The 21513-nt window shown below is 43.6% G+C and overlaps 1 pseudogene across 1 annotated transcript; it reads right to left on the bottom strand.

Annotated features, from left to right (window-relative positions):
- Window positions 1–14432: 14432 nt before the first annotated feature.
- On the bottom strand, window positions 14433–16484 carry LOC308343352 (dnaJ homolog subfamily C member 8-like; annotated as a pseudogene). Its single transcript has 2 exons — window positions 16397–16484; window positions 14433–14939 (listed from the first exon to the last, which is right to left on the bottom strand). The product of its transcript is annotated as a dnaJ homolog subfamily C member 8-like (transcript).
- Between the last annotated feature and the right edge of the window lie 5029 nt (window positions 16485–21513).

The raw sequence follows: 21513 nt of genomic DNA, 5'->3' as shown, positions 1-21513 counted from the left end.
CTGGCATGCAGGCTCCGTGCAGGCTGGACTAGAGGTCAGTGTCACACACATTTTAAGGACGGGGGTGGCCTGGCCATGTTTATATTCTGGGAGGAGCACTGGGGTGATGGTGTGAAAGATGGCCCAGGGGTCAGTCTCCCTGGAGCAGTCACGAGTGTCCACTGCACACAGCAGCTCAGCCTCAGGTGACAGAGTCCGTCTTCAGTTTCAGTGCTGACTCATCTTGACTCCCAGGCACTGAATGCTTGCCACGGGCCAGGCACTCACTATACACGACTGCATTTAAATCCCGTAACAGCCCCATAATGAAGGCCCTACCAGCTCTATCCTAAGTGAGGAAACTCGCAAAGAGAGGCGTATAACTTGTCCAGAGCCCCACTATCTAGGATGTCACATGTGGGACTGGAGCCCTGTTTAATTGATTCCGCCGCTCGGGAGCTTTACTCTTCCGACATACGAGCTCTCTCTGTGACCATGATGAAAACAAGTAGATGATCTGAAGTGAACCCTCAGAGCTTTCCGACCGCGATGGAAGACCCAGGAGAGGTGGGCTGGGGCGGGGCAGGGGGCCAGGGGCAGGATGGACAGGGTCTATCCGATCACATGGGGATCATGTGGAGTATGTTTGCTCTGCGCACATCTGCCTAAAGCATCTACTTCCCATAACGTCTCATGCCTTTTCCCTCACAAAGCAGTGTTTTAGGATATTTTCTCAGACTTAAGATAAAAGAGCAAGATTTTCTTGAGAAAGTAGTCACTCATAATTTTGGGAGGTACATGAGAATCGGACAATGAAGAGAAAGCAAGGTTTATTGTGCACATGATGACCAACACTCAGACTTATCATTTCCCCTTGAGTAGCCTGCACACCATTCTTACACAGGTGCAGTAACAGAGAGCCAAAACTGCACATGACCAAGACCAACGAAAAGAAGCCCGTCTGTCCCAGATGATACCCTGAGGCAGTTGGCTGAGACACACATTTTGGCAAGTCCATTGTGGATAAAGTCATTGCTTCTCTTGAGACACAAGAAACTAGTGCTATCTTACATATGGGTAACTCAGATGGATTACCTTGCACACAGGGCTTTCCAAGCAGAAAGAGCAGCAGGTGCCAAGGCCCTGAGGCTGGACCATGGGTGGCAAGTGGAAGGAAAAGCATGTGTGGTTGGAGGCTATGAGGCAGGGCAGGGTATAGAGATGTGGTTGGGGAAAGCAACTGTAGGCCAGATTGCATAAGACCTTGAAGGCCATCTAAGGACTTCAGCTTCTCCTGTGAGTGGGATGGGAGACAATGGAGGTTACTAAGTAAAGTTGTACCATGATGGACTTATGGCTTTAAAGGGTCACCCTGGCTGCTACTTGGAAAATAGGCTGGCGGTGCCTGGGTGGCCAGGTCAGTTGAGTCGTCGACTCTTGATTTCACCTCAGGTCATGATCTTGGGGTCCTGGGATCGAGCCCCACATTGATTGGGCTCCATGCTCAGCAAGAAGTCTGCTGGATATTCTCTCTCTCCTTCTCCCTTGCCCCTCCCTCTCTCTCAAATAAATAAATAAATCTTTTCAAAAAAGAAGAAGAAGAAAACAAACAAACAAACAAGAAAAGCTACAGCTGAGATTCCAGGTATGCAGCAATTGTAACATCCAGAAGAGAGATAATGATGGCCTGTACCAGAGTGACAGCAGTGGACATCGTAAAAGGGGCTTAGATATTAGACATATTTCTGAGTGAAGAGTGTATTAACTGAGGCTCTCCAGAGAAGCAGAATCAATAGGGTATAAATAAATCTGTGGTACAAGAAGGTCACTGCCCCACCTAAGAAGCCCCTGCTAGGCTTCAGGCAATGAGGACTATGGTGCCATGCTCCTCTGGTAAGTAGCCAGACATTCTGGTTTGTCATGGAAACCTGACATCAAGATTTGCATGTGAAGCTCCCCAACTTTTTAATGGTCACAGACTAGTCTCTCTTCAGCAGCACATACACTAAAATTGGAACGATACAGAGACCAACATGGCTTCTACGCAAGGAAGACATGCACATGCGTGAAGCATCCGCCATTTTGAGCATTGTATGGAACTGTGGAATCAGTATGTTGTTCACTGGAAACGAATATTTCACTGTATGTTAATTATACTTCAGTAAGAACAATAAGAACTAAAAAATGAATGCTCACAGACTAATTCAGAAAATCTTCCACAGCACTGTGTAGGTCAATATTTCAGAGCAGACAAACATGCCCATAGTCCAGATCCAGCCCAAGAGCAGCCAGCTGGCCCCTTCGGGTGTAAAATTGAGTTTTCTTTCCCGGGAAATTCACAATCTAGTTGGGATAATAAAATATGCACTGGAGAACTATAACTCAAGGGGAAAGCTGGAAGACAATGTCATGGGTGGAATTCTGTCCCCTCCAAAAATGATATGTGGAGGACTTAGCCCCCAGTACCTCAGAATGTGACTTTATTTGAAAATAGGATTGTTGAGGATATAATTATTTAAGTTGGGGTCATACTGGAGCGGGGAGGGCCCCTAATCCAAAATGACTGGTGTCCTTATAAAAAGAACGCCCTCTGAGGACACAGACACAGAAGCAGAAGCCCCAGAAACAATGAGGGGAGTAGAGTTACACATCCACAAGCCAAGGAGTGCCGGGATTGCCAGCAAACCACCAGAAGTCAGAAAGAGGCAAGGGAGGCTTCTCCCTGAAGCTTTCAAAGGGAGCAGAGTCTGCAGACACCTTGATTTGGGACCCAGGCCTCAAAACTGAGACAATACATTTCTGTTGTTTGAAGCCCCCCAGTTCTGGCAGTTTCTTAGGACAGCCCCCAGGAAACTCCACCCTGCTGTGTTGTTACCACTCAGAGGTCAGTTTGGGCATTAAATTTGTGGCCAGAAGACTGAAGTTCAAATCCTGGCTCTGCCATTTCCAAGTTGTATGCTGTTTGGTATGGAGTCTCCTTTGCAAATAAGGATGGCGATAGTCACGACGAGATCACAAAAAAAGTTCTGCCTCACAAAACAATTGCAAGGATTTAAAAGGTGTTTATAGGTGTTGGTTTTCCACTTGTGCAAATCTTGCGTGTGTGTGTGTGTGTGTGTGTGTGCGTGATCACTGTTATATCAGTCTTTGGCATGTTGTCCATGCGTCTGGACTCTGAGGAAGAAGGGACATCATTGGTGAGTAGAACGTACCTATCAGCCACGACAGAGACAAAATCTCAGTTCCTATCAGAAAGCCTACAAGGAAATGCATCCAAGTAAAACTAGGTCTTCCTGTCCTCAGATAATCAGGAAGATTCCTTTCACTACCTCAGGCAAAGGCATTCAGCATAGCCACCCTAGCTGCATTTCTCTCCTTACTTCTTGACTGGCCATTGTTTTTGACAGACGCGAGTTTTGCAAGCAGTTTAGTTAGAAAAGAAAAATGAATCCTCATGCCCAACTGTTTTCATCACTATGGTATTTGGTTTTTGTGATTTAGTAAATCAGTTTCAAGCAAAAGGAAATATGTCTCTTTTGCAGGTGTTTTCATTGATAAATTTCACTGGGTGATCTTGGGAAAGTGAACCATTTGCCATTCTGGGCTTTCCTTAGGTAAATTCATTTTGTGTCCCCAGCCATTCAGGTCTTGTTCCCATGATGACTTTGTTCAAGTTCCTCTGGCAGCGGGGTCCCCAGATCTCCATCCTACTGTGCAGCAAAACTCTGTGTTCTGTACAGCTCTGAGGCACTGTCCCCTCCTTTGTTTCATATATTGTTCTTTTGCTAATGGATCCCAAGCTTACATTAGCCTACAGGAGTCAGGAGATAGAGATCACATTCTATCCACTTGGAGAGATTTATCAAGATTCAGTTTCCTAGATCTTATCCAGCCCCAGTGAAACAGAAACACTGATTAGACCCATTCCATGTAATTCTAATGTGCATCCAGATTTCAGCAAATAATACCCCAGGGGTTTCTTTTACAGGGATGAAGGACAGGCCCAGGAGTAGATTTCAGGAGTCTTAATGTCCATCTATCTCTCCTTTTCTTAATCTTCTGATCTAAGCCAAAGTTTTTTTTTTCTTTAAACATTTTATTTATGTATTTATCAGAGAGAGAGAGAAAGGATGCACAAGCAGGGGGAGTGACAGGCAGAGGGAGAAGCAGGCTCCCCGTTGAGCAAGGAGCCCAATGTGGGACTTGATCTTAGGACCCTAGAATCATGACCTGAGCCGAAGGCAGATACTTAGTCAACTGAGCCACCCAGGAACCCCCGATCTATGCCAAAGTTAGTTAAAAAGCCTTAACCATAAGGGGGGACCACATGCAGGGACTCTGGCTCTCTCAAAGAAAAAAATGTGAGGGGGCAACTGGGGGGCCCAGTCACTTGGGGCCATGGACTCTTGGTTTCAGCTCAGGTCATGATCTCAGGGTCATGGGATTGAGCCCCAAGTTGTACTCCATGCTCAACACAGAGTCTGCTTGAGATTCTCTCTCTCCCTCCCCCTCTTTCCCTCCCCACTGTGTTCTCTCTCTCCCTCAGATGAATTAGTAGATCTTTAAAAAACAGATAAAAGAAAAAAAGAAAAGAAAAGAATGTGAGGTGAGAGAGTCCCTCTCGTCCTCAAGGTTCAGCATCCACAAATAACCAAAAAAAATGACGTAATCATTCAAGAGTTCCTTGTTGATGAAATCCTCCATCTTACTATATCCTCACATTTGTATCAGTAACATAAGAGCTGGACCCGCCATTTTGTAAGCAATGAAAGAGTTACGTGAGAGCAGCCATGTGATTTCTCCAAGGTCTTACTGCTAGTAATTGACAGAAATAGCTTTCTCAAACATTTCAGCCAGCACCAGCATACACAGTAGGCTTCACCACTTAAGACAGCCAGGAGGAAATAAGCAGACACATATACACAGCATCCTAGCCCCCAACCCCTCCGTCCAGCCATGTCTGTCTAGCAATAAAGATCAGAATTGATTTAACCTCCACAGAACCACATATGTACAGAGGTCAAGCAAACGAGTAAAACAAGTTTATCACACATGCTCTTAATTTAAAAAGGTTTCAACAATATGTGAACATGCAGGGAAAGTAGGAAAGGAAAACCATTTAAATACAATGGGCCAGTGCTTCTCAAACTTTAATATGGATATTAATTATCCAGCATGACAGGCAGAATAATGCCCCCCAAAGATGGCTGTACCCCCAGAGCCTGTGAATATGTTACCTTACCCGGCTCAAGGGACTTTGATGATAGGATTAAGTGAAGGAACTTGAGAAAGGAACATTGTTTGGATCATCTAGATGTGACTGCAAGGACGGTGGGAAGGTCAGAGTCAGAAGAAGACGCGACAAGAAAACTAGAAGCCGGAGGTCAGAATCAGAGAAAGCGATCTGAAGATGTTGCTACAATGTTGGTTTTAGATGGAATGTGGGGTCACAAGGCAAGGAGTGTGGGAAGTCTCTAAAAGCTGGAAAAGGTGCAGAATGAATTCTCCTGTAGAACTTCCAAGAGAAACACAGCCCTGCCAACACCTTGATTTTAGCCCAATGAGACCCCTTCAGACTTCTGACATTTGGAACTATGAGATTAATTAAGCTCCTTGGATCGGTGTAAACTTTTGGATTGGTAGCTTTAAAAAAAACTCAGTTGTACAAATACAAGTTGTGAGAGATATGGCCAGGCATCTACTTGAAAAAAGAACTAATAGTTCTAAGTCCGGGTGTTCATTTATCATCTCCCCCTCACATTTCTGCTGCCCTGTTTCCACCATGCGACACAGTGCCTGACATAGAACAGGCCCTCTTATGTGAAGGAAGGAAGGAATAAACGAATGAACAAACTAAAAAAAATTAAGAAAGCTCTTAGTTCCCTTTTCTTAATTTTCTGAGACTGGCCTCTATGTTCCAAGCAGATGAAATCAATCTGAATACTGATCTTTCCCATCCCTGTTCAAGATTCTCCCCCAATCCTGAAAAGCCTTGTGGTCCTTTTGCAAGAAGCAGACTCTGAGGGGAAGATTGGCAGGTAGGAACCTTCTGGAGTTGTGCTTGCAGGATCCCTAGAGGTGGCGGTGTGGAAAACAGAGGACAAGTAGCCTGCAACACAGACTCAAGAAAGTCCCCAGCTGGTTCCCACAGGGAGCTCAGGGGGTTGGTGGGTCCTGCAGAGTCATCCTGGGCCAAGGGCTCCTGATTAACAACCAGTCACTGAACCGACTACACCCTCGTAATGGCCAGTCATTGAGGGCAGCTGCCCCCCGTGGGGAGCATGGACTGGAGATGGTGCTCTTCCGTTCCAGGTGAGCCCCAGAGAGGGATGGGCTGAGAGCTGTCGACCTTGAAAGCTTCCAGCAACGGGGGAAGGAGTGGGCCAGTCGTGATAGGTGGGGCTCCAGACTCCATATCCTTCACCACGCATGCCTTCTGTTTCCTCAGGCGCTGGGGGAAAGAGACTATTAAATCAAGCAAAGCCCGGAATAGAGCTCTGTGTCACACCAATATGAACTAAAGAGGAATAGAGATGCAGAGAGAAGAACACTGCTGTGGAAGAGTCCAGAAGGAGGGGAACTGGCACAGCCTTGAGGGTGGGCACAGAGCCTGTCTTGGAGATAAGGTTCCTCTGAGGTGGGACGTGTGGTGAGGCGTCGAGAGTACGGAGGAGTGAGGTGCGCGTTCGGAGCAACGCATGGGCGAAGGCCACAATGTAACCAGGGAGAAGGAGAACAAGGGGGTCCCTGGGGGGAAGCATGATAAGAAGCTGATCAAAAAAGAATGGGTGGGTCGCTGGGACCCAGTCATGGGGTTTTATGTCTCTCTTCCAGGAGCCTCAAAATGGAGCAGGGACAGCACACAACAGTTCAGAGCTGACAAAGCAAGGGCGTCAGGGGGCACTAGGGTGCGAGAATCCGGAGGGCTGGTGAGATGGTGACTGAAACGGGCCACCTTGGAGTCAGGCTCGATGAGGAGGCCCAGGGGGACGGACAGAGATAGGAGATCAGACAGACCACGTCACAAAGTCCTAAGGAGACCGCCCAGCAGCTTGGATGATTTTGGGGAGCAGGTGAACCAAAAGGTGGGGGCTGCCAAGGGCAAGACAGAGATCATGTCTGTAGCGGTGGAGGAGGAAGAGGAGCCCGTGCAGGATGTGGCAAGGAGTGTTGTCCTGCAGGAAGGCCAGGTACTCTGTTTAAAACGGTGTCATCATAGCCACGGTCATGTATGTGTGCAAAAGTTCAGACTGCATATTGAATAAAAAGGCGAGTCCACTTTCAAACCACTTGGCTCCTAGCCAAAGCCCGGTCCCCTCCCTGAAGGCAACCACAGGCAATTTGCAGTATCCTTCCTAAGTCTGGTTCTGCATTCTAGACCACACGTGTCTGATCCTATCTCTGCAGGGTAAATTATATATACTTGGATTCCATACACATGGTTTATATATATATAATACATTTATTCCCCTAGAGGATCATCTTATATATATTATCATATATCTTAATGGGCTCCTGCTTCACTTCTGGCCTGGACTTAGCCCACATTGTAAGAATGACAATTCTGACCTGGCCTGTTTCGCTTGACTCGTGGCTGGAGCCACAAATTAGAAAGATGGGAACTCCTGTGGGAAAGAGAGGCTTCAGGAGGGCAGCCCCAGCAACAGGCATGGGCAAAGCTGTCCCAGAAAGAGCTCCTCTTTCCCCTGCACAAAGTCAGAACAAGTGAGCCCCGAAGGGTTAGCCATGTGGATGGCTAACATTTTCCTATTTCTGGGTAAGAGTTGTTAGCCTCGCTTCCTGGAATCTAAACAAAGTTCAAAACAAAATTCTAAACAAAGGGATCCTCTGCTTCCCCAGATCTCGAGTCCATTCCCTGAGAGGAGGGAGCCAAGATACTCCTCCTCTGATGATCTTCCCAGCAGAGCCCCATGCCTTCCTCCTGCACCTTCCTGGTCCAATTGTTGTGAACATCCTCATGGGGGTAGATTTTTATTCCTATTAACCCCTTTCTTCACATCCTCATAATGATGCAAGGAAAAGATTGTTTTCTTAATAGAAATTATTCCAGGCTTTCAGATGGCCCACAGTTCAATGGTCTCCCCTAAAAGCCTAATCTATCAGCATCCAGCTGAGCAAGGTGAAAAAGAGTCTAGACCAAGATGAGGGGCTCCACATCCAAGCCTGATGCTGTGCCTGCCTCAGTAGGAGACTGAGGAGAGGCTGCATGGTGGATTGAGGGTGGGCTTCATCAGCTGTCAAATGAGAAAGGAACTCCTGACATAAGGGTTTTCCATAGCGGCTGTGAAGAGAAAAGTAGAAAGATCCCTGAAAGCATTTTGTTAATTTGAAGCACTGGGAAGCATGGCGTGTGTTTCTTTAAACTGAGTCCACACAACTGGGGGAAATATTTGGTCAAAGAGAGGGAAAATCATCTCATCCTGGAATAAAGGGAAAGAATTCAAGACCAGGTCGCCTTCCTCTATGAAGTTAGGCTGCTTTGAAAGCCCTTTCATTCAGATCCTCATAAGCCTGTGAAAGGAAGAGGCAGGGTGAAATGCTTATTGCATTTGCAAGAGAAGGGATGGAGACTGAGAAGAAGGCCTGCTCTCCTCAGCCATGTCCCTATATGAGTGCTTCTGGGCAAGGAGATCGAAAAAGGGGACAAAGACCAGCTTCATTTAGCATCCTTGTAATTGGCCCAGAGGAAGGACCACGCCCTATAATCCCCATGGCAACAGAGCTCCCTGCACATTCCCAGGCAGGGAAAGGCTGATAGGAACAAACTGTGGGAAGGTCCAGCAGGCCTGCATGAAAAGAGAGATGATGGGCTTGTCACATGAGTAGGTATACATGAATAATGATAACGCAAGTTAACATACACGGACAACTTCATATGGATGCACCACACGAGTATTTTGAAAGATCTACTCATTTAACACACACAACCACCCGGAGAGGCAGGTCCTATCATTATCTTCATCTAAAGATGAAGAACTTGGAGGTCTAGGAAGCCAAGTAGATTTCCAAAGGTTGCATAGCTGGCACATGGTAGAGTCGGGATTCAGAACTCAGTGGACTGAATCCAGAGCTGGGCTCTTGACTGGGACACCACTGAGTTTTCCTAATCTTTCATCTGGCAAAGAATAATGCAATCTACATTTGTAGAGTCCCGGAGTAGGAAGAGTGGAAAAAATCCTGGAGATGACCTGAGGATTTCATTCAAAAGAGTTTGATTAAACACAAGCTATGGGCAGGCACTAGGTTGGGATCTAGGTTGGGGTGGGGAGAGTAGCCCAGTGGTAAAGTCAACAGACAGGGTAACTTCTTTCATGGACCTAACATTTCATTGGAAGAGAAAGATAACAAACAAGCAGCAAATTAATTAGCAACAGAAGTGGAAGGGGGACAGGTAAAGCGACAGAAAATGCCAGGATATAACATCACAGGCTTGGGAAACCCCTGATTTCTCCATCCACTTGTCCAGCCACCACCTTTTACATTTGAAGAAAACTCAAGCACAAAACTTATACTCTGGAAGCTACAAAACATCATTGAAAGAAATTAAAGATCTCAATGAAGGAAAAACATCTATGTTCATGAATCTGGAAGACTTAATTTTGTTAAGATGGCAGGACTCCCCAAATTAGTCTATAGATTCAACATAATCTCTATCAAAATCCCAGCAGCTTCTTCTCTGGAAATTGACAAGCTGACACTAAAATTCATATAGAGACTTAGGAACCCAGAATGGCCAAAACAGTCTTGAAAACAAAAGGCAAAGTTCTCAATTTTATACTTCTTGATCTCAAAAGTTACTGTAAAGCAATGGTAATCAAGACTGTGAAGTACTAATAAAAGGATAGATCATTGTAATAGAATTGAGCCCACATCAATTGATTTTCCACAAGGGTACCAAATCAATGGAGGAAAAAAGTAGTCTTTCAACAAATGGTGCTGGGAGAATTGCATGACCACATGCAAAAGAAAGAAGCTGGATCCCTACCTCACACTGTATATACAAATTAACTCACAGTAATGGAAATAGAGCATTGCCTTTAACTAATGAGATTGGTTCATTTTGATAATGAGGCAGCTTTTGGCCTTCTGAAGAAAGTGTCGAATTTTGGCCCTCAAAAGGACTGGGAAAAAAGAACCCACACTTTCCTTGTGACCCTGTGTTAAACATGATAATATATAACAATCCTACAACCAGCTCTGACCACTTTCTCTCAAATAGCAGAATGCCATCCTTGTTGCTGAGACTGTGCTATGAGTTCCAGGGTAAGTTAAGGTGGTCACCAACCCCCCTAACCGAGCTAAAGTAATCCAAGCCTTCCTTTCCTGAGGGACCCCTGAACCACATTATATCCTCAAACCTCAGTAGAGTTAAGAGGTTGGTCAGGCCTGGCTTCCTATTCTTCCTGTTTCCACTAAGTATAAGACAACATGCTCTATGTAACCCCGGTTTTTTTATACCAATTGTACCAATACCAACTGTTATCCATATCATCGACTGAATTATGACCATATCTCCAAATTCATGGATAGGACTAGAACAACCCTATTCACAGTTAGAAAGACCCTATTGATCTTAAGGAGCACGGCCTTCAGAAGATACTAGAAACATACAATCAGCTGGTAGCAGATGTTATATCAATATGGGCAACTTACAGAGAAGCAGGCCCACTCCAATCTTCTGTCATTTTCTGAAACCTAAAGAGAACATCTCACATCATCACTGAAAATGCTAGCATTTCTTGCACCTGAATTAAGGCTCAAGGAGGGTGGGGAGACGAGGGGGGGTCACTGCAAGGCCTCAGACCTGCGACTTCTTGCCCTTCACAATGGGAGGTGGTAGAAGATCATCAACCCTCACTCTTCATGGCTGAATCCTGACTCATCATCTCATTGATTCATAATATAATTATGCTCTCAAGTAAGTAGCACTGTCACTAGCTCATCAGTGTGGACCTGGACTGAACATTTGCTGAGTAGGTTGAAGTCAGAATGAAAATGTCCCTCCCACTAGCACTTTCTCTTAGAAAACAGAGCAAAGCCCTTTCCCTAACCCTGTCCTTTTGAGACTACACGGCCCCCACTTTCATAAGAAATAGAGAAAAGGTTACCATATATGTAAAGGCTAGAAAGGGTCCATTAGATGTAATTTCTTTATACTTCGGCAATTTCAGCAAAAAATCGAGGGACGGGTGACACAACGTTGACGAACCATGAAGCAAGCCTGACTCAAGTCAGAAGGAAGCTTGTACAGCTGTTACAACAAGTTCATTGTGCAGCATTAAGGAAAGAAAGAATTGCTATGGGATGGGAAGTGGGGTTGAAGGAATGTCAGGGGCTGGAAGAAAATTATCATAAACAATAGAGATCTTTATGCACGCCCTGCTAGGCACAAGCCAAGCTTGGCTAAAACTAACTTTGCTAGCCAAGCTGGGCTCAAATTAGCTTTCCTGCTGGTAGAGTTAGCATAGAAATAAAGAATTTTCGAACTAGAAGTTCTTTTAGAAAAGACCCAGTCTAGAACGTATCTATCTAGCTTTTAAAGCCCCATCTATCTGAAAAGACTTCTCTTTTAGCTCAGATTCATTTTTTTAGAAGAGATATAACTTGGAGCTCAATAATTAACAACAAAAATCACTTACTGCATGCTTATTTTGAACCAGGCACAGAGTGCTTTGTGTATATCTCATTTGTCCCCACAACAGTCCAGAGAGTCAGCACTGTAATTGTTCCCTTTTTACAGATGAAGAAACTGAGGTACACAAGGATGAAGTACTTGCCAGGGTCACACAGCTTGGGTGCTATAGAGTAGGACACAAGAAGAGCTTCCCTGTTGGAAGCAGGGTAGAGGGCAGGGTTCAGAGTGAGGAAACTGTCACTATCCCCGCAGCTCATCCTGCTCGCCCCACAGCTCACGCGACCCTGTTTGAAGACCTCTGATAAGAAAACTGGGAGATGGAGGTAGAAAATGGCAGCGACAGCTGGGTCTCAACGTTCTGGGCTGTAGGTCGGTCCAGGGCACAGCTGGGTCTGCCTGTGTCTCATGGTAGTCATGGCAAGGAGGGGTCAGCTCACAGGGGGAAGGCCCTCTCCTACTCTGTGACACTCCCCAGTATGGGGGTGAGCGTGCTGAAAGTCTTCCTGAAGTCACATCACGGAGAGCAGGAAAGACCCCAGTGTGTCACTTACCCTGTCTCCACAGGAGAGCCAAGCTCTTTCCCTGGGGAGATGGTAATCAGACTCTGTCCTTATTCCTCATGAGAATCCACTTCTGACAGGCTATGAGGAGATGAATAAGGGGAACCCAGATCACTACCCAGTGGGGACCACAGCACTGGTTTGGACCATTACTCTGCCCAGGGACCAGAAAAGTATATGGGACTTTAAGCTCACTTCCTTACTTGTATCAAGTGATGACCCAGATACTGAGCTTCCATCCCTTTGCTTATGGCAGGAGATGGCTTAAATAAATAACCTAGATTGTTCTACTGGGGGAAAAAAAATAAAAGAAGAAGGAAAGAAAACCAGAAGATAAACTGAGTTACTAAAGGTCAAGGAAGGATAAAAATGTGACAAAGATAAATATTTTAATACATACTTTTAAGGAAAGTAAGTACTTTTTTTGTTAATACATACTTACTTTTAAGGAAAGAAAGGGAAATCCTTAGGATCCAGAAACAAGCATAGAAATTGAAGACCTATGAATAAATGGGAGCAGATGCCATGGGAACCCTGGGGGTTCTCGGTCAGATGAGTCGGAGCTGGGGCTGGAATTCTAATTCCCCTTCCTCCTTCCTAGAGATGACTTTGGGCTTAGGTCAAGCAGGGGAGCTGGAAGGTTGCTCCCTGCATACAGCTTAAAGTCTGGAAGTGTTGCTATTCCATCAAAAAGGGGTTTGAAAACTTCCTTCCACCTTCCAAGGACACCCCAGAGGAGCTATGAGTCTGCCTGAGGACTTGTGTGGAAAAATCAAAACCCAGTCCTGCTCCTTGAGGAAGGTATGAGATCTGAATTTATCCTAAAGGCTCTAGGTATGCCAGTCAAGGGGCAAAAACTAGCCCCTAGATGTTAATTCTCTAGAGAGACAACAGACACAATCACAAAAACTACTCTTCCACAGTGTAGGGTTCATGAGAAACCCAATTTTTTTAATGTTTAAGAGTAGCTCAGAGTCTGGTTGACCCTTGAATAACACGGGTTTGAACTGCATGGGTACACTTAAGTGTATTTTTGATAGCGTACTGTAAATGTATTTTCTCTGCCTTATGATTTTCTCTTTTTTTAAGATTGTTTATTTATTTATTTATTCATGAGAGACAGAGACAGAGAGGCAGAGGGAGAAGCAGACTCCTCACTGAGCAAGGAGTCTAATGTGGGACTCAATCCCAGGATGCCGGGATCATGACCTAAGCCAGAGGCAGATGCTTAATCATCGGAGCCCCCCAGGCACCCCTCTCTTTTTTTTTCTTTTTAAAGATTTTATTTATTTATTTGGCAGAGATCACAAGTAGTCAGAGAGGCAGGTGGGAGGTGGGGGGGAAGCAGGCTCTCTGCCAAGCAGAGAGCCCGATGCGGGGCTCAATCCCAGGACCCTGAGATCATGACCTGAGCCGAAGGCAGAGGCTTTAACCCACTGAGCCACCCAGGCGCCCCCTTTTCTCTCTTTTTTTTTTTTTAACTCAGAACATTTAATAGGTTGATTTCCACAAGCTGTACATGAAATTTCTAACCACCACAGTTCAGTGAAGTACAAAATGGTACATTTTAGGCTGCAGGAAGGGAAGGCAAGCAACTGTGGTGGCTGGTCCAAGGGTAGGAGTGGAGGAAGGTTTTTTTTTTAAACCGAACCCCTCATTTCAGTGTGCAAAGAACTTACTCTGATCTCTATTAAATTGTATTGAAAGTGGACTAAATAAATAAGCAAATACTACTTTATGTTGGGGTGGAAATGGGAAGAAAGAACGAGTCCTTCAAAGCAGGAGGGAGACAGTTGGGGGAAGGTTCTGTGGTTCACGTTGCTTCGTTTTTGCTTTCAGTCATCTCAGGAAGGGCCAGTTTTTCTTCTCTTTCTGCACCTTTGGATATGCTTGGAAGGTTCACCAGCTGGCCACATGATCATCTCCACTTTCCTCAAAGTTTTTCTGCCACTCCCTTTCTCATTTGGCTTTTTCTCCAGTTTCTATCTCTTCTTCCCTTCGTTGCTTCCTTCCATGCATCTCTTTGACTTCTCTTTCCTTTTAATTTCCAGGTCAGCAAAGAGTTTTATGGTCTACTCTTTTTTTTTTTTTTAAGATTTTATTCATTTTTTTGAGACAGAGAGAGAGAGCGTGCACGCGTGCGTGCATGCGTGGAGGAGAGGGGCAGAGGGAGAGGGAGAAGCAGACTCCCCACTGAGCAGGGAGCCTGTTAGAGGTTCGATCCCAGGTCCTTGGAATTATGACCTGAGCCAAAAGGCAGGCGCCCCTGGTCTGTTCTTATATACTGCTTGTTTGAACAGCTCAGAATCATCCTCCTCCACATTTGTGGGTTTTCCTTTGCCCTTCATTGCTTCTTTCACTCTCAGTGTGTGATCTGTGTATTCTTTTCCTGCTTGATGAGATCCACAGCCCTTTTCTTTGGCTTCTGACCCGGGAGCAACTTGTAAGCTTTGTCCACAGCCTCAAAAGACTTTTGTGCTGTCAACATCATTTTGATTCCGGTCAAGATACACTAATATGGAACACTGTCGAAACTTTTATTCCTTCATCTGTCACTTCAGGATCCAACTGAAGAACCTCAAATGGGTTCAAAGTGAAGTTAGAGGAGCCAGAACAAGTCAGTCGTCCAAGCTGATTTTTGGATGTTAGAACTAAATCTCTCTTCTCTATTCGTTTCACTTCATTGTAGAAGGTCAAAAATGCTTCCTCAGGGCTCCCTCTCCCAGCAGGAGCCCCGCTCTTTCCTGGGGTCACCCTTTCTCCTTCCTGATGATTGTCTTAACTGTGTTTTCTTTTCTCAAGCTTACTTTATTGTAAGAATACAGTATATAATACAAAGAACATACAAAATACGGGTTAATCAACTGTTTATGTTATCAGTAAGGGTCCTGGTCAATAGTAGGCATTAATAGTTAAGTTTGGGGGATTCAAAAGTTACACATGGATTTTCAACTGTGCAATGGGTCAGCATTCTTAACCCCTGCATTGTCCAAGGGCCAACTGTAGATCACAGAGAGATACAAATCACACAAGGAAATTAACTACTGAGACAGAAAACCAGCAGATGCAGCCAGCCCATATATCAGCATTGCAAGAATGGGAAATAATAGGGTTGGAAATGAAAGAATAAGCAGGTCAAAGTAATTTAAAAGATTTTTAAACTGGGGCACCCAGATGGCTCAGTTGGCTAAATGTCTGACTCTTGATCTTGGCTCAGATCTCAATCTCAGGGTTGTGAGTTCAAGCCCTATGTTGGACTCCACACTGGGCATGGCCTACTTATATAACTTAAAAAAAATTATATATATATTTAAACCTAGGAACCATAATGAAAGAATAGACTATTATGGGAATAGGAAGAGACATATTTGATAAATAGCAAAATTCAACTCCTGGAAACAAAAAACAAAGGCCCTTCAATTAAGGACTCACTGGATAAGTCAAACAAAAGATTCAGCATAGCAGAGGAAAAAATTTATGAACCGGAGCACAGATCTGCAGAAACCACTCGGAACGTAGCATGGGGAAACAAGTAAATGGAAGAACTAACCAAGAAAGATGGAAGAAAGAATGAGATGTCTAGCATAATCGACTAAAACTTCCACAGGAGGGACTCACAAGTCGGTATTCATAAGGAAAATGATGAAGAATACTCCAGAATTGAAGACATGAATCTTCAGATTGAAAATGCACACCAAGTTCTAAAGAGGGCAAGCAAAAATAATGGGTCTTGTTAAATATGATTTCTATTTCTTTAAAGGCTTTATGTGTTCAGGTCTTTCCTCCCAATCCTTCTTTCTGGGTTTAATTTCTACTTCATCTAAATGTTCAATTTTATCAAATGAAAGAACTAAAGATAAGTATAAGAATATAGATTAATAAGATAAAAAACAAATACTATATAAAGGAGGAAAGAATAGCAATTAATGATAAAATCAATGAGATATTTCTGTGTTTTTAGAGTTCACTTCCTAGGTGCTCTTGTTGTAGAACTAGTTACTGCTTGCTTCTGTGACAAACAGACTACTTTCCCATGTGCAGATCAGAAATCTGCTTCTGGGTCATTTCACTCTCAGTGTACTGTCTATGCTTTCAGTAAAGTTGCCCAGGGAGATAGACCAGCACAGGGAGGGAGCCTGTGGGAAGTGGAAAGAGACCCGCAAACGCCAGAAACCTGATACCAAATCAAAGGAACACAGACTAACAGTGACACCCAGTGGCCAGACCACCTGCATAGCCCGCAGGATGATTCCCAGGACCTCCACACCCTGCTGCGGCTTTGTGGCCATGTGGTTTGTGGGCTTTTTCTCTTATTACTGTGTTTTGAGGAGGTCTGTGATCTAGAGCGTGTTTGGGTGGGGGGATGAGCCAGTTTCCCTCTCCCCTCCTTCTTCCACCTTTCCCCATCTCATGGCTCACCCTCCCTTTCCCTAGGCAATGTGCAGTCTCTGGGGATGGGATGCCGCAGGTGACCAGGTGGAGAAGCCAACAAAAGACACTGTAGAAATAAGGAGAAGTTCTCATGCCACCACTGCAGTACAGGGGGCAATGTTCCTCATGGCGAGAGTGGATCCTCTACAACTAAGCCGGCTAAAATATAATAAATTAATTGGGTGGTACTAACTTACTGAAATTCAGGGAGGGGATATAAGATACTGGAGTGCCAGTATATACAATCCATTTCATCACAAAATGGCCCTGATGAAATTAGACCTGGCTAGATCCAACTCATTTCTGCAAACGGAGCTGCAGGTATGTTTCTAAACTCTCGAGCAACAGCCAGCTTAGAGATTATGCTAAGGAAATGCTGGCCAAGATGCAAAAGCCCATAAGAAAATTATAAAATCTGACACCTGTCCCACCATCCAATTACAATGGTCTCTCAAGTTACCACCAATAATAACCACAAAATAAGAACTAGCACGTATTGATCATACACATACACACTGGGCCAGGAACCACACTAAGGGTCTCACGCATTAGCTCATTTAGATTCATGACAATCCTATTGGGCAAGTATTAATATTATACACATTTTACAGATGAGAAAACTGAGGAGTAGGCAGAGAAATCAATGTGTCCTAAGTCATACAGCTGGCGAACTGATGGAAACACATGACGTTCTCACATGGCCCCCAAATACCTTTGAGGCAGTCTGAACCTTGGAGGATGTAGATGATCCCAGGTGAAAACGTGACAGAGGGTAGCAAAAGTAATGGGAAAGAAACGGATGAAGACTTGGCAGTCAAATATACAATGTATGCTTAGCAGATAATACAGAGTCCATATGAACTATGGCCAAAAAAATTATAAGGAAGGGAGTATCATGAGTCATGATGGTAGGGGGTGGAACACGGCAGGCAGATTGGGCTGCATTTCGTATGTCAGCCTGAAGAGATTTAAATTAACCTTGTAGGCAGCGGTGAGTGATGGAAGATTTATAAACAAGTAAATGTCATAGCCAAAATTAATACAATGATGTATTTGGTTGTGGTGTCTAGACCGTATGCAGATGAAGTATGAGTTTGAGTATGGGTCATATTCTTCCACACGTTTTGTCTGTCTCCATAAAGGTACCAAGTGCAGGAGGAAAAAAAAAAAAACTATGGTGATAGGATATAGTGTTCTCTAAACATTGATTATGTCAAGATGATTGTTTTTCGGATGACCTTTCCTTTCACTGATTTTTTTTGTGTTCTTTCAATTGTGTGTGATTTTTGTTGTTGTTGTTCTTTTCATTACTGAGGGTGTTAAGACCACCAACTGCGAATGTAGAATTTCTATTCCTCCCTTGAATTCTCTCAATTGCTTCTTTGGACTTTAAGGATCTATTACTGAGCCCACACAGTAATGATGGCATATCTTTTCATTACCACGGCCACTCCAGCCTTGTTGCTGCTTACGGTTTACATATCTTTTCCAATCCATTTGTTTTTAATCTGTTTTTATGTTTAAAGTGTATATCTCATGAAGAGTATTCATTAGGTCTCAACTTTTTCTTTAGTTCTGACAATCACTCCCTATGAATCAGAGTGTTGTTTTACAGGGTTCTGGCCCCCATGGTTTGTGATGAGAAATCAGACGTCTTTGGAATTATTTTGTAAGGAAAAACTATTCATGACACTTGTTAAACATGATAAGAAATGGTCTATTCAAGAAGAGACTATTACAATGGGGTTTTGCAGTAGGGAAGAGAGATCAGCCCCAACTCCAAACACAACAAAGGAAAGTGAAAACTTATAGCCAAGTAGTAGGATAGGGGGAAGTAAGTGGAAAATTACTGAGACAAAACATCAGGAATAGGATTCTCACTAAGCTTGCTCAACAAAGTTCTTGCTGAAGGCAAGCCAGAGTGATAAGATATTGAGGGTAGATGAGGAATTTGATCAGACATCAAGGGTGATCAGATACTAAGTAAAGAATTTTTGCTAAACTGACTCAGCAGGATTCTTCTTTTTATTATTATTATTATTATCATCATTATGTTATGTTAGTCACCATACAGTACATGATTAGTTTTTGATATAGTGTTCCAGGATTCATTGTTTATGTATAACACCCAGTGCTCCATGCAATACGTGCCCTCCTTAAGACCCATCACTGGGCTCACCCATCCCCCTACCCTCCTCCCCTATAAAACCCTCAGTTTGTTTCTCGGAATCCACAGCCTTTCATGGTTCATCTCCCCCTCCGATTCCCCTCCCTTCACTTTTCCCTTCCTTCTCCTAACGTCCTCCATGTTATTCCTTATGTACCACAAGTAAGTGAAACCATATGATAATTGACTTTCTCTGCTTGACTTATTTCACTCAGCATAATCTCCTCCAGTTCCATCCATGTTGATACAAAAGCTAGGTATTCATCCTTTCTGATGGAGGCATATTATTCCATTGTATATATGGACCATATCTTCTTCATCTATTTGTCCCTTGAAGGACATCTTGGCTCTTTCGACAGTTTGGCGACCGTGGCCGTTGCTGCTATGAACATTGGGGTACATATGGCCCTTCTTTTCACTACATCTGTATCTTTGGGGTAAATACCCAGTAGTGCAATTGCAGGGTCATAAGATAGCTCTATTTTTAATTTTTTGAGGGATCTTCACACTGTCTTCCAAAGTGGCTGCACCAACTTGCATTCCCACCAACAGTGTAAGAGGGTTACCCTTTCTCCACAGCCTCTCCAGCATCTGTTGCCTCTTGCCTTGTTAATTTTTGCCATTCTATCTAGTGTAAGATGATATCTCAGTGTGGTTTGAATTTGAATTTCGCTGATGGCTAATGATGAGGAACATTTTCTCATGTGTCTGTTAGCCAGTCAGCAGGATTCTTCTTAACCCTGGACTAGGTAGGTGGACCAAGGACAGAGCCTAAGGTTGGGACCTAATCAGAAAGAAGACTCAGAGGAGCTTGATTCAAGTTTGGTCAAAGTAGAGAGTTTGTCATATTCTCCTGTATGTCGTGTGTCTTTTCCCCTAGCTCTTTCAATATTTTCATTTTACCTTTGGTTTGTAACACTTTTACTATAATGTGACTAGATATAGTTTTCTTCTAATTTATCTTGTGGAGATTCTTGAATTTGTACCTTTGAGAAGATGTCTGCCCCATTCTCACTCTCCTCTTATTTGAGGAGTCCAGTTATACGGGGAGTCTATACTGTTACACCTTTTGATATCGTCTCCCATGTCTGTGAGGCTCTGTTGATTTTTTAAAACTTTTTTGGAAGAGTTTCAGGTTTACAACAGAGTTGAGAAGATGACACAGAGATTTCCTATATACCCACTACCCACCCCCACACTCACGGCCTCCGTCGTTAACATGACTCAACCAGAATGGTACAATTCTTACCAAGGATGAACCCACATAGACACAGCATAATCACCCTAAGTCATAGTTTTAGGACTCATTCTTTTTTTTTTTAATATTTTATTATTTATTTGACAGAGAGAGTGAGATCACAAGTGAGCAGAGAGGCAGGGAGAAGCAGGCACCCTGCTGAGCAGAGAGCCCGATGCAGGGCTCCATCCCAGGACCCTGAGATCATGACCCGAGCCAAAGGCAGAAGCTTAACCCGCTGAGCCACCCAGGTGCCCCAGGACTCATTCTTGATGTTGGATATGCTATGGCTTTCGACAATGTATAATGACATAGAGCCATCAATATAACATCATATAAAATATTTTCACTGTTTTAAAAATCCTCTGTGCTCTGCTTATTCATCACAACCCTCCTCCTCCATAACCACAGATCATTTCACTGTCTCCATAGTTTCGCCTTTTCCAGAGTGTCATATAGTTGGACTCATACAGTACATAGACTTTTCAGAGCGACTTCTTTCACTTAGTGATATGCACTTAAGTTTCCTCTTTCTATGGCTTGATAACTTCTTTCTTTTTAGCATTGAACAATATTCTGTTGTCTGGATGAGCCACAGTTTATTTATCCTTTTACCTACTGAGGAACATCTTGGTTGCTTCCAACTTTTGGCAATTATAAACCTATTATAAACATCCATATGCAATTTTTTACTGGAACACAAAATTTCAACTACCTAGACCAACTACCTTTACACCAAGAGGTACAATTACTGGATCTTATGATAAGAGTATATTTAGTTTTCTAAGAAGCCACTAAACTGTATTCCAAATTGTCGGTACCATTTGCATTTCCACTAACAATGAATGAGAATTCCTGTTGCTCCACATCCTCACCAGCATTTGGTGGTGTTAGTGTTCTAGATGTTAGTCATTCTACTACATATGTAGTGGTATTAATTTGCATTTCCTTAATGACAAATGATGAAGAACATCTTTTCATATGCCTATTTCCTTCTGCATGCCTTATTTGGTGAGGTGTCTGTTAAGGTCTTTGGCCTATTCTTTAATTGGGCTGTTTTCTTATTGTTGAGTTTTAACAGTTTTTTGCATATTTTGGACACCAGACCTTTATCAGATACATTCTTTGCAAATGTGTTCTCCCGGTCTGTGGCTTGTCTTCTCATTCTCTTGACATTGTCTTTCCCAAAAGCAGTTGTTTCATTTTGTTTTTGACTTTAATATAGTCCAGTTTATCAATTATTTCTTCCATGGATCATGTCTTTGGTGTAGTATCTAAGAAGGCATCACTATACCCAAGGTCATCTAGGCTTTCTCCTATGTTATCATCTAGGAGTTTTATAGTTTCATGTTTTACGTTTAGGCCTGTCATCCATTTTGATTAATTATTGGGAAGGGCATAAGGTCTGTGTCTAGACCAGACACAGGTCTAGGTGTCTAGTTATTCCAGCACCATTTGTTGAGAAGACTATCTTTGTTCCATT

This window comes from Martes martes (genome assembly GCF_963455335.1).
Source record: "Martes martes genome assembly, chromosome: 5".
In the NCBI taxonomy this organism is placed as follows: Eukaryota; Metazoa; Chordata; class Mammalia; order Carnivora; family Mustelidae; genus Martes; species Martes martes.
This window is presented reverse-complemented; position numbering and strand designations above follow the sequence as displayed.